Source organism: Triplophysa rosa, linkage group LG24 (genome assembly GCF_024868665.1).
Source record: "Triplophysa rosa linkage group LG24, Trosa_1v2, whole genome shotgun sequence".
NCBI classification, from domain to species: Eukaryota; Metazoa; Chordata; class Actinopteri; order Cypriniformes; family Nemacheilidae; genus Triplophysa; species Triplophysa rosa.
In genome coordinates, this window is record NC_079913.1 from 8093890 (window position 1) to 8108398 (window position 14509).

The window sequence follows — 14509 nt, forward strand, 5'->3', positions numbered from 1 at the left end:
GCGATGTTTGTACTGTCAGAACATTCGTTTTATTGTTCGTTCACTTCTTATTCTTTATTAAAGCCTTTAACCGGATCTCATAAGAGCGAGTCCTCTAGGTGTGCGAGCAGCGCGTATGCAGCGCGAGCGCTTTCGAAATGTCAAAATGTCAAGTTATGGGTAAACCGCTATAATCGTCCCCAAAATACTGTCAGGAGGGTAAATTTCTTATCAATTTTTGCCCGAGCGATGCAGTGTGATGCACCGATGTTGAGAGCGAGACTCTTTAAACTCTGGTTTCTGAGTCAGCTCGTGCAGTAGCCGTGCCTCGCTCGTGCACTGTGTTTTTTAATTCACCTGTCAAGTTACGCGCAGGGGTTATGAGACAGTTACTCGACACGCCGCAAAATGTTTTGTGTTGTCTAAACGTGTGTTTATAGCCTATTTGTTTGCTTGAAGCAAACATTTGGGTAAATAAAAAACAACTGATGCAAGAATATGTCATCATTTATTTAATAGGTTTTAATAACATTAAAGTTATTAAAAGAGCATTTTAAGAGTGAAGACATTCCTAAATGAAAATAGAAAAAAAAAGAAATATGGTATCAATCGAATCATTATTATCTAATCACATATCCGTGGTTTTATTTGGTCTACATTTAATACAATTAGTCATTTAAGCTTTCTGTCAGCTTTCTTCAATGAAGAATGGACGTAGGCTATGTAAAATAATAATAATAACATTTGACATTCATTTTGTATGCTTGTTTTTTATATCTCAGATCTGTCTGTCTTATTGGTAGAGACTAAATAAATGTCTTACAAAAGTTAAGCGCTGTATTTAATCGTTTACCTTATAGATCTTATAACAACATGCTTGTGCGTCGATTTATTTTAACCACAAACTCTTCTGTTGAAGTAGGTTGTCACATTTTGTCAAAGGTTTGATGCGCGCCTCGCGTGCTCGAGCACGCGCATTACACAGACTGTTTGCTGTCCCGATCAAGCATGTTCAAAATACACTGTGAAAACATGCGTCTCTGTCCTCCTAATACATGTAAAAAAAACACCGAGGTAGGACTAGTTGTTTCGGTGATAATGCATGTTTGCTATCGCCTAATCGACAGCCTATAAAGCGACCTAAAATTGCCTTCCAACATATTAAAGTGTGGGAGCAATGAACCTGAACACCAAAGTCTGCAATATGATAAAGTTAGCCTATTCTAATGTGTTTTACCTGCGCAATTCTCTCTGTGCATCTATATCGTTTATTAAAAGCTGCGTTTGCTGACGTATGCTGTCATTAAAACAGATGGGCGGCATACTGGCCGATTGAAATGACACCTGTCATTGTTACGTTTCAGACGACCGAGAAAAGTCAAAGTTTAGAGTATAAAGTAAAAAGAGCATAAATGAGGATCTTTATGACAAAACAAGATGCTGTTTCCAAAGGAATTTGTTAAGGGCAAATAATTCAGGATGAAATCACTTCACTAGTGAGAGCAAATGTTATTAGAAATGTCCAATATATAAAACAGTTTAACGGTTTATTTGTATCACACTTTTGAAGACCTAATACTTAATCTTTACAGAACAGTCTTTGATGATATAATATATTATTAGCCTATAGGCTTTGACATTTCTCTCTAGTAGCCTATCATAAACATGCATTATATAATCGGGTGTATGTTACAGAATGTACAATAGGCTACATACACGTGTATCTTTACAATACCCTTTAGAGCAAAATTCTATTGAATTTAAAACCTTTAAAATCTTGCACTTTTGCACACTTCTGTGCTTTAATATAGGCATAACTGACCTCTAGCGGTGTATAAATGTTATGACAGGTGTAGTGAATATTGTTCTTTGACTTCAATACTATTTCTCCCATGCACAGTCATGTATCCCCACGTCGGAAACACAGATCCGTCGGTTCTATTCCGAGCAAGAACGAAGGATACAGTTTTAAAATGTATGCGAAGTTATGCATCCTGTGTCCTGTTAAAGCTCAACCATATCAGTACTTTCCATCCGACAAACTGCTCAGAATTAATTTGTCAATTTGTTGTAGTCTCTTATCCAACATCCTCCCTTAACTGTTTTTTTCATGTGTCACACACACTGTAATAAACATATCTGTAATATCTCCTATTATGACTTAAAACTATATTGCTACAATAATGTAATATTAAAAATTAAATGAAAAATAGCTTTTTCAGTTTAAAACAAGGTGTGTGTGTGATGCCTTGGAATATGGAATTTGAATGCACACCACAATCTAAATTAATCTGCTGGAATATATATGCAGTGAAGTTTGTAAATAACTGTACTAATAATTGTAATAAACAATAACAAAAGGAAAGGAAAGAGAAAAATGTGATTCATTTAAGTTAAAAGAAAAAAGACAATCAAAAATAATTTGCTACACTGAAAAACAGTTGCATCTTTCATAAACAGCACAATTGTTAACTATTTTCTATAGCATCTCATGTTACCAACTGGCTTTATTATAATTAAACAACTGTCCCAGCACAAAAAAGCCAATTCGGTTCTAGTAAATGCTGAATGCTGTAAATTAACAATTGTGGTCTTACATTATAATAAATGCATTTGCCGGAATGTTCATATCATCAGATTTTTCATAGTATTTGTTGTGGTTTCAACTCTTGCGGTTTTGGGGACCCATTTGTCTTCACAAGATAAGATGGGAATTTGATAATCTTCCAGACGGCCTTTCTTCTCTATCTAAATAGCCTATCTGTGTTACAGGCACAGTTATTAATACTGAAGGGATTTAGAAACGAAGGATACAAATGCAGACAGTCTCTCATCAGCCCATATCAAACAGCCCGAGAGATGTTTAATATATGGGTGTATTTGGTCTCCAGCTTACATCTGTCTGCTTAAAGCTTTATTACGAAAGAATCATTTGGAGGGGGGAGAAAGTATCTCTTGATAGACTGAGTGACTAATATCTAAAGCCGACAGCGAGAGCAAAAACGCGCTTTCTCCCTCGCGCGCGCAGAGGGCAAGTGACAAGACCCCTCTGTGCGCACAACAGAGAAGTCAAAATGTGACACATTCTTGCTGGCGGTGGGATAAAACTCAATCAACCTAAACCGTCTTTGCTCAGACAAAACGACAGACACACACATGCACGCAAAACGCACACATGTAAGCAACCTAAGGTGATCTCATTCGAAGACCAAGAAAAATCAACACACTTTACAGCCAGCGTCCAGCTCAGAAATGATCTTTTCGTACGGCGCAGAAGGCAAATGCCACCACTAAAACAACACCTCACCTCTCCAGGTAAAAACAGCAGCCTCACAACCCTGCGTGCTGCATCGGGGAGTAGCGAAGATGGAGAGACAGATTGTGTGAGAGTTTTGACTAATCCCCATAAGCATCGTGGCAGCAGCTGCCTTGTATAGAAAGGGGGATTGAGGGGGGTACAGTTTGCAAAAGAGAATCACGATCTTCTCTAGGCGGATCTCATTCAGTGCTGTTCTGAACGTATGTATGTGTTTTATGTGATTTTGCCTTGATCTAAAGACTTCTGCGTGTCTATCAAGAATCCAATGTGGTGATGTCATTAACTCAGCTGGACAGATATATTTACACACGTAAATGCACAAGTTTACACCAATATTTTTTTTAACGAGACTGACTTTCTGGTAAGTGTTATGAAACAATACGCCCGATCTTCTAAAATCCCACTATTGAAATATAGACGCACAAGTTGGACTGACAATGGAAGGACTGAACCATAATATGATCCTGTAACCCTCTGATAATTTCCACCTTGTGTGATAAAAGTGAAAAATCCCGGATAAACAAGTCTGTTTACGACGCGGACACGTTCTGGCTACGAGTTTTTTTGTCGCGTTCTGTTTTTGTTTGCACCCGTCGGCGCCGCGGTCTCGTCAATCTTTCACCGTTCAAGCTGTTTAAAGGTGGACGATTTATGGTTAGCAAGGCATGGCAGACGGAGCTGAGGTCACACCATATCAGCCCGCGACAATGGCCATTGTTTGGTGTGCAACAGGAAGTGCCTGTGTGGGACTTCCTGCGGCTGATACCTCGAGACGAGGCAGCCAGGACGGGGGGCGGGGATGTGGGGGGGTTGTGAGCCGGGCAGCCCATGGTTGATCACATTGTTCCAGGTAGAATCTCATAGTAATGTCGGCCCCCCGAGACAATATGTTTACCACCAGAGCCCCAGTCCCACAGCCTTAATATAGAGCTGAATACAGTCCCTCCGGAAACAACGTAATCTCCCACTGCGAGTTTGAGCGCACACAGACGTGTTTCTGTATGTTCCACTTTTTTTTGACATTTTAACTCTCTCTAACGCAGACAGACACATAAAAGCACAAGGGTCAAGTGGGTCAATGCCGTAACGTTATTTTGTTTGTCTAGAGCTATCAAGTTCAAAAATATATTTAAAAGGCAATTCGTACAAAAACGTGTGTACCTTTTGAACTCAAATATCTAGTCTGGAGATTTTAAAACTTACTCTAATAACAAATGTAAAATAGATAAGTCTAAAATAAGTGGTATATTCGTTTTTCGTAGTAAAGGTATTTTTCCTAAATATTGTGTTATATTATTATAATAATTAATTTATTCCAAATGTTGTCATTTATTTATTTCCAAATGTACAATTTCCAAAATATTATTTTAAATTGAGTGCCAAAACAAAACTAACGTTGTGCAAACAATCATGCAGGCAGAAATCGAATTCATTTATTACAATTGTGCTTCAAGGACGTTATTTTCAATCTCATATTTTGTCATTTTTTATGAAAAGGCAAAGACTGCATCCATAAGAACTTGTTGCATGTTTTTTAAACTAGATTTTCAAAAGATTTCTCCTTTTCATCATCTTCGACGTCCTTATTTGTCATTGACCCTTGTATATTGTTTCCCTTGAAAAAACAGACTAGCATCGCAATGTTCTGTCTGCTCCTGCAAGATAAAGTCTGTATTTTATGTTCCCTGTGCACATAGATTACTTGTTTACATAATTGTCTCCTGTTGACGCTCGTGGGTTTTTGTTACATTTATTTCAGCTGTGAAGAAACCATCTATGCAATGAGTAAACAGGCATGCCCACTAAATGGGAAAATAACAACTTTGACCACTCCATTCAAAGGAGTCTTTATAGTTTACCTTTTTACATTTAACAAGGAAATAATCTGCGACAGTCCTCGGCGAGATAGACCCTTTGACCGCTAAAGTGTGTTCTTTAACGCCGCAATGCTCTGACACACAAAAACTGGGTTTTTGTTGGCAGATTGCAGCTTTCACACCCACATTAGCTGCGGCGTGAGGTTGTTTGGCGGATCCACTCGAGAGCAAATGCCCAGGAATTTTTCGGAATAACCTCTCTGTCTAAAGCCAACCCAGAGGTCTTGCGAGGCGCTCCGAGACATATTTACTCTTATTCCCGCGGCGGGGCTCGTTTTCTTCAAAACGGCACCTTTTGTGGCAAACATTTTCCTATTAACCTTTAAAGGATGGGAGAGGATGCAGAGAATAAGACAAACAGACTGTGTTGGCGGGCAGTGTTAACGCCGTGCGACAGATGTGCAGATGGTGTGCTATAGTAAGAGATCAAGGCGAGAGAGAGAGAGCGAGAGCTTTAATACGCCACTCAAACGTTCCTTGTGCCTTTTAAACTCCTCCAAGCCAGATTCAGCACACCAGACCAACTGATATTCGGCGCAGGAGATCTGACGCCCAAACGTGGCCATATTGACGACCGTTTGTTCTCGATAAAAGTGCAATCTTAATGAGAAGAATCAGGCACTTCGCTAAAAAACCAAGGAGACGTGTTAGTCTGACAAAGGCCCATTATGTGGGAGACATTTTACCCCTGCACCACCTACTGTTGAAAAGCGCTCGCACGCCACCTCGAAATAACCGCACGGGTGATTCATTCGGCACAAAGAATGGAATATTTATCGGTCAAAACCATCCACATCTGTTGATGAGTTGTGAGTCACTCGGCTTTGACTATATATAGTATTGCATCTGACGTTTGCTAGCATAAACATCCATTGGGTTTGTTTGTCATACCTCTAGTCTAAATGGGGGAGAGATCTTACGAAGCAGACTGTCCTTCTCCCTTTGGGACAACTGCCAAGCACAAGGAACTAAATATGGCTGGCTGCTGTCACAGTAATTCAGTTGTGGGTGTATTAACATACAATGGGTGTGATTCACTTCGGAGAGCCTAACCCGAGCGAATGAGCACGATTCGCTTGTTCTCACAAGCGCCATGATTCAGCCCAGAGGATCCTAAATTGGTCTCCGAATGGCGATGTCATTTGTTTAAAAAGACCTTAACAGCTCAGCTTGGTGAAGTCATGGCATCTACAGTTTTATTTTACAAAGCAGAGTGCAAGCGTGTTTTTATATGTGACTGTGGTTAGTGAAAATAAATATAAAAGAGGTGCTGTTAACACCTTCCATCTTCCGTTTTGAACGTTGTGATGGAAAGCAGACCTAGACACCGTTCATGATCCAAGAACTTCTGAATCATATTATTCTAGTGTTGTCACTCCTCCAGTTTCTTCTCATTCAAAATGATGCGCATTAACAGTACAGATGATTAGAAAACAGACTTATATTTCTATTTGAGTAATGTTCATCTGTACAAAACAATGCTAGAGGTTGTGAAACAGTGTCAATAGGTGCCAACTAAGGTGGATGATAGGGGTTTGCTTATAAGATCAGGTGAAAAACGCCATCTCTATGATACTGCGGTTTACACATATGCCATTTTGTCATATTGTTATAAAGAAATAACACACTTTTCATGCCAGTAGCAAACAGAATTGAAAAGTAACTCAAAAGAATTGGATAGTTTGAGGGACCAATAACCAAAAAATGTACATTATCATATACAGGTACTTACCCTCATTTTATGCTTCTGTAGAACACACAAGAAGTTTTGAAGAAAGTGTCACTCTTCTCTTCCTAACAATTTGAGCAGCGAAAAGGACAAATAGCATCATACAGTAAAAACATCACAAACAGATCCGAGTTATAGAATATAATACATTTGGATAGGGAACAAGTCATTATTAACCAAGGATCTTACCAGAATGACCATTTTTACTGCTCTTTTATGGCTTCAAAACAACCATACCACTAGGCAACAATAGCAGCAATGCATGCCTCAGCAAACATCACTAAAAAAGGATTGTGAGTGTGTGTATTTTTGCATATAAGAGCATTAAACTATCTGCAGCTACAGTAATCCAGCATTGCATATTTTACCTGGTGTAAACTCAAAGCCCCTGCTCTGAATGAGCAATAGCTGCTTTTTGTCCCAGTGTATTAACAGTTGGTGTGAGTGAGTGTAAGGGGCCCGGGAGGCTGTGGAAATGTTGTGTGTTTGGGCTGAGGCCTGTGTCAGTCTCTGGCTAGGTCTCTGTGAGTCAGTTAGGCTGGTGTTGGGGGGCATGGAGAGCTTCTGCAGCGAGGCCGGCCGGGCCCTGAATGAGCTCTTTGTGTCCCATTTTATTTTGACAGGAAATGGCTGCCCTTTTTCGTCTCCTATGGGGAATATGTAACGGTGGTCACCTAATCAAACTTAACGGAGAGAGAGAAAGAGAGGGGGATGGAGTAAAAGAAGTGAAAGAGTTACCCCAGCAGCTATAGTTGAGCAAAACACAGACACACAATGCTTTGTTCATGTCCTGCTACAGGCTTTTTGTATTTCTTAGTTCCCCCCCCTCTGTATCTCTTCTCTTTTTTTCTCGCCGGTCCACTTCCTCATTCTATTTTCTCGCCTTCGTAGATTCTATCTCTCGTCTGCTATCTCCTCTCTCCTTTATCTTAAATGTGTTTTCTCACTGTGCGTGTGTGTGTGTGCGTGCGTGTCAGTGTGTGTGCACGTACTTGTCTGTGTACGTGTGTGTGCGTGCGCGTCCATGTGTGTGTGTGTCTGTGTGTTAGTACGTGTGCATATTATGTGTGTGGAGTGTTTTGTATGTGGGTATGTCTGTCTTCTGTGTTTTCACCTTTTTCTTGTTTTTGCAGGTACAACTTTAATTGTTTTGCTTATAGTCAATATGTCTTACAGTGAGGGAAATAAGTATTTGATCCCCTGCTGATTTTGTAAGTTTGCCTACTTACAAACAAATGAAGGGTCTATAATTTTTATGGTGGGTTTATTTTAACTGATAGACACAGAATATTAAAAAAAATCAGGGGAAAAAAATGTTATATAAAGGTTATAAATTGATTTGCATTTCAGTCAGTGAAATAAGTATTTGATCCCCTACCAACTAGCAAGAATTCTGGCTCCACAGATTGGTTATGTGCCTATATGGACCACAGATTAGTCCTGTCACTTTAAGAAAGTACTCCTAAATCAGCTTGTTATGTATATAAAAGATGCCTGCCAACAGAATCTGTATCTTCCAGTTCAACCTCTCCAACACCATGGTCCAGACCAAATAGGTTTTAAAGGATGTCAGCGACAAGATTGGAGACCTGCACAAACCTTGAATAGGCTACAGACAGAAGCTTGGTGAGAAGGAGACAACTGTTGGTGTGATTATTTGGAAATAGAAGATATACAAAATAACTATCAAATGCCCTTGTTCTGGAGCTCCCTGCAATATTTCCCCAATGGGGTAAAGATGATCATGAGAAATGTTAAAGATCAGCCCAGAACTACACGGAAGAAGCCTGTTAATGATTTCAAGACAGTTGGGAACACAGTTAGCAAGCAAAACATTGGTAACACATTGGTAACACGCTATGCCACAGTAGACTGAAATCCTGAAGCACCCGCAAGGTCCTCCTGCCCAAGAAGGCCCGCCTGGCTCGTCTTAAGTTTGACAATGAACATAAAAATGATTCAGAAAAGGCTTTGGCGAAAGTGCTGGCACTGCTGTGAGACCAAAATGGACTCCTGTGTTTGGAGGGAGAGAAATGCTGACTATGAGCCCAAGAACATCATGTCTACAGAGAAGCACAGTGTTGGAAACATTCTGCTTTAGGGCTTTTTCTCTGCTACAGGTATACAGGATGACTTCACCGCATTGAGGGGCTGAGGGACGGGCCCATGTACCGTAAAATCTTGGACGAGAACCTCCTCCCCTTAACTAGGTCACTGAAGATGGGTCATGGATGAGCCTTTAACATGACAAAGACGCAAAACATATTGCCAAGACAACCAAATAGTGGCTTAAGGAGAAGCACATTAAATGTCCTAGCCAGTCTCTAGACCCTAGTCCTATAGAACCTCTGTGAAGGAGGCTAAAACTCCAATTTGCTGAGCGACAGCCAAGAAACCTTAAAGATTGACAGAGGAGTGGACTAAATGTATCCGGACACATGTGCAAACCTGGTGACCAACTATCAGAAATGTCTGACCTCTGTGCTTGCCAACAAGGGTTTCTCCTCAAAGTACAAAGTTATGTTTTGGTAGGGGATCAAATACTTATTTCACTGACTGAAATGCAAATCAATTTATAACCTTTATATAACTTTTTTTTCCCCTGATTTTTTTAAATATTCTGTGTCTATCAGTTAAAATAAACCCACCATAAAAATGATAGACCCTTCATTTGTTTGTAAGTAGGCAAATTTACAAAATCAGCAGGGGATCAAATACTTATTTCCCTCACTGTATTAGTTTTTATCAGTAGTATTTACACAGCAAAATCGCCAGTGTTAAAAAAGGTCAAATTAACTCTCACAGTGTACTGTATATATAATCCACACTTTGAGAGATTATATGTGGATTATATATACACTGCGAGTGTTAATTAGACCTTTTTTAACACTGGTGATTTTACTGTGTAGTTATTATTACACATTTCAACAAATTATGCAATTTCAAATTAGTGCAAAGTACAATGTTAATTAAACAATGTAAACTTTATTACATTTAATTATTCTCATTTTTCTATCTTTTTAAAATCTTATTTTATTATTATTAAATTTGAATTTTATAATAATGTGAAAGGGTGCAGTTTGAATGGGCATGATGCTTCTGCAAGCCCCCACCCACCCACCCACACACACACACAAACGCCACCTCTCAGAAGCTCCAAGTAAACTAAAAGACAGTCTCGCTCTGATACTCCATCAGGGATTAGAGTGGTAGATCCAGACCTCCGGATTAACACCCTGTCAATCCACAGAGAGGAAGAGAGAGTTCAGAGAGGGGAACAACTCTAAAGACAGCCGACAATAGAGGACAAGCAAAGATGAACAAGGAAAATGCTCAAGGGGAAAGAGAGACGCTTCACAAAGAGAAACCCCCCGATGCCCTGGTATGAACAACTCCACAGGCACCACATACAGTCCACACTGGATTACACAAGACACACAAAAGCAACGGATCTATGTGGGGAAACAATCCCTGAATACATCATACAGACAAGGTCTGGTGATTGAAGTACAAAAAGCACCTCTTCAAACCCCAAACCTCCATCCTACTCATGGCCCTGACCTCTTCCCCTCTGTGTTCGCTGTGTGTTTTACAGCCTTACAACTCATCTCTTTCCCAGATGAATAAAACCCAGGACTTTTTCGCTGATAGACCGTAGGCTGTCTAATACAAGGTTATGAGGGTCACTCTTTAAGCAATTAAACACTCTTTGTGCCCCTTTCATTTGAAGAAACGGCAAAAACTTTATACAATAAAGCCACATATACCAATTCTTTAGCTATTGGCCGGTAAAAATATTGCGGCGTCGGGGTGCAGAGGGCAACTCACTCAAGCCCACGAGAGGAAGAAGAGTCACCAAGAGAGGCAGAGGGAAACGTACACAAGAGTTATGTGGTGATTTAATGAAGAATGAAGAGGAGAAGAGGTGCAGGGGAAAAAGAAGAAAAAAGTTCAGAGGAAAGATGAGAGCAAGACTAGAAAAAAGAAAGGAAGAAAGAGAGAGGGAATGAGTGGTGGATGAGCAAATTGAAGAGGAGAGAAATAGGCGGGAGGAAGGGAGGGAGGAAACACAAAGTCCCATGGCTGCCTCGGGGCATTGTGCAAAATTGATGGAGGGGATGAGAGACCTCACACACATCACGCTCCTGGGACTCCAAATTTTAGACTTCTATCTGTGTCTCACCTCTGCAACTCTCCCTCCATTATATGCAACTATGTACCGTAAAGCATGCAAGAAATATTATTTTACGAACAAAGTTTGTTTATGGACAGGTTTTGCTATGATTTTAAACACATTGACATGCTTTATTTTTTATGTTTTTTAAAGTTCTTTATGTATGTATTACAACAAAAAATGACATGCTAATTTTCACATTTTGCATAATATGAAGTAATAAATTGATCAATCTCAAATTCATGTATACATATGAACGGTTTAAAATTATATATAATAATTAATATTTCTATGCTGGATATTTTAACGTTGAAAGCCTGGGCCAGGGGTAAAACAACAAAAGCTATACAGAAAATGTCTTTATAAAGTATCATAAAGTAAGTGAGATATAAAGGTACATTGTTTCTAAGGCAAGAAACTATTTAGTTTGCATAAATGTGACCCTGCCTGTGAAAACGCAGCTATAGTCTTTTTTTATTATTTATTGGTTTTGCATAAAATCCTCCCACAGTACGCCATGTTAAGAACGCTTTGTGAAAATATAACCATAATATCTTTAATACTGACTGAGCAAGGCCATGTCAAAGATTAAAATCAAAATGTGAAATGAATGGTTGAAATCTAACGATGCTCATCTCATAATTTGTTTGAGACTTCAGCTTGGTTTTCACAGGCAGGGTCACAAATATGAATCCTAGTTAAAGAAACACCCACATACGCCATGTGGCAGATAATAGAGACCGTTACACATGTAGCGCAACGTCTCACAGCAGTATTCCTCACTAACTGCAGTCCGAGCCCAAATTCTGTCAACGGGGAACTTCATTTAAATGGACTTAAATAACCTGACTTTCATTTATTCTCCCTTTACACAGTTACCCTTAAGTGTATCCAGCGCACAATAAATCCTGCTGAAACCTCAAGTGAACAGATAAAACTGAAACCTAGTCTTGTTATTTTACCGTTTGTCTTTCTGCGCAGTTTGAAACTTCGGATCTGATCAAACTGCATTCTTTATGGGCAAAACACCTCCTGCAAACGCTTCCATAACTTTGTAAAACAGAGTCAACGACGAGCTAAAACGGTTACAGAACTACAAACACTGGAAATCAGTTCGCTATCAGGTAAACATGCAGCATCGAAATCTAAAGAAATCGCATTTAACAAACCTACTGACTGTCGCCCTCTGTGACTGGCTGGGCAATAAATCAGCGTAATGTGAAACTCAGGGTTCTTATTCTCTCATTTCCCTTCAAAAACAAATGGTCCTGAATGGTTCACCGCTTTACTTGGCCACCACCATTACAACAATACACATTTGTATGACTGCTCTCTTTCAAACTGCACAATCCACAGCACTTAACATGTGGGTATATTCAGCATCACAGCACTGCTCCCGTCAAGATTTTTATAATTAACTTAAACCACTTCAGACAAAAAGCTGTATAGCTGTATAAAAAAGTAAACAAGGGTTCTAAAAAAAGACCAAACCAAATCAAAATAGAAATGGGACTTTTTTCTCATTTAAATCATAAATGGATGATCTGACTTCACTAAAATCCTACATAATATACATTTGTTATCTTTATTTACAGTATTTTGTGTTTAAACTATTTACGTTTTTAGTTATTTTAGCTTTCTTCTGAGGGTTGCCTTGACTAAATCTCATTGTATTGCATGAGGCAATTAAAACTTGACTTCTGACTGTCAATGTTTTTTTAAAGACCAGTTTCTGATAAGGTGTAGCATGTGTCATCATAGGCAAATGGAACAGGTCATATCAAGAGATGAAAAAATAATAACATAAATACAGCTCACAGTTGCTATAAATATGTTTATATAGAGTATAACGTAATATTCCTAAAATAAAAATATTTTAAAAATACACCATTTAAGCTAAACAAAAACTGAAAACTAAGCAAAAGCCAAATCAACCAAAACCAAACCAAAATAAAAATAACTACATAGACGAATACTACTATGATCATCATCCCCCTGCACAACTATAGAATGAGATTGCGCTTCATTGCTGGCACCTCCTGGCGCGAGCCGATGCCCGCTGGTTGTAGTGCCCCATGGCTCCTTGACTGACATAGAGATGGTTTGCTGGATGGCTGAGCTGGCACAGACACGGCCAGTCTGAGTCACACAAATACACATAAAGAGACAGACCAACACACGCACGCCGCTTACACACCCACCTGCAGCAGGCCTGGCCGCGCCAAAGCCCCGAAGAGGCTTACTCACCATTGAGAATTCTCTCTCTTTCTCCCCCCATCAAATGCTCATTCGTTCAGCTTGATCCCAGGCAGAACCTCCCTGAAGCCTCCCCCCCCCTCTGCTCCTGACCGTATCGGACCCCCCACGCTCAGACAAGGCCCCTGTTGATGGAGGTGATTGGGAAGAGAGTAGACTGCTACACTCTCAGGAAAAGGCCGAGATGCCGAGCCGCACAAAGTCATCTGTTAGCAATCGAGCACGAGGCATGATATTAAAGAGTCATTTGGGTCACCGACCAAGGTCTTTGCACCCCATGAGATGTCCTACTGTTTCAAGACAGTACTTTCCTCGAGCAAATGTGTGTCGAGAGTATAGGAAAATCACCAAGGCGCTATATATTTGAGAGAAAAGGACATTGCTAGTGATGTAAAGGTAATTACGTTACTAGTGGGCGGTTGAAGAATCAAACTTCTAAACCAAAAGTTTAGAAAACCCAAGGAACAAGTTACGACGGTAAATTGTTATGCATTTGTAAACACATCAAAGTATCCAAGCAGAACCGAAAAACGCTTTCAGACCAATTTCTGACCTGCAATCCAAGGAATATTCAAGGTAATTTTGTGTACCGTCAGAGGAAAAGACTAAAAACGGAAAAAGGAGAGGATAAAAGCTAAATGTGACAGGAAACATAAGTTCCTGTCCCTGACAACGCTTTATGGAAAATGAATGAGGCGTGATTCTTTCCCTGCATTACCGCAAGGCTGTTTTAGGCTTTTAAATGTAAAAAAAGTGCAAAAAAGGCTAAAACTTTCGCAAAGGCAGATAATGCGCGAGAAGAGCGGATAAGCGCGGATCTAACGTTGCAACAACACGGCACAAAAGCTTGTCAAAGGCCCAAAGCCGCTCTTCATCAAACCCTGTTATTTAAACATTAAACGCAACAGCCGAGTGTAGAGGCAGGAGATGATGATGAGTTGCGATTTAATGATTTCATCACTGTATTAGGGGATTAAGACATCCATGGAAATAGATTAGTTCTACATCCATTTTCACTCTGACTGGCAGAGACCCAAAAAGCTAAGAGATGGAAATATGAAGAATGAGTCGTGCTGTGACAGATGGAATGGGAGTGACCCAATGAGCACCAGTAAGTGCGCTACCGCCACCTACTGGTGGTTTGAGAAACACATAACACTCAGCAGCTGGGTAAA

The 14509-nt window shown here is 39.9% G+C and overlaps 1 protein-coding gene across 1 annotated transcript in view; it reads left to right on the forward strand.

Moving 5' to 3' along the window:
* dnai7 (dynein axonemal intermediate chain 7) overlaps positions 1-14509 on the forward strand; it is a 28583-nt gene that overhangs the window by 657 nt on the left and 13417 nt on the right. The window lies entirely within an intron of this gene.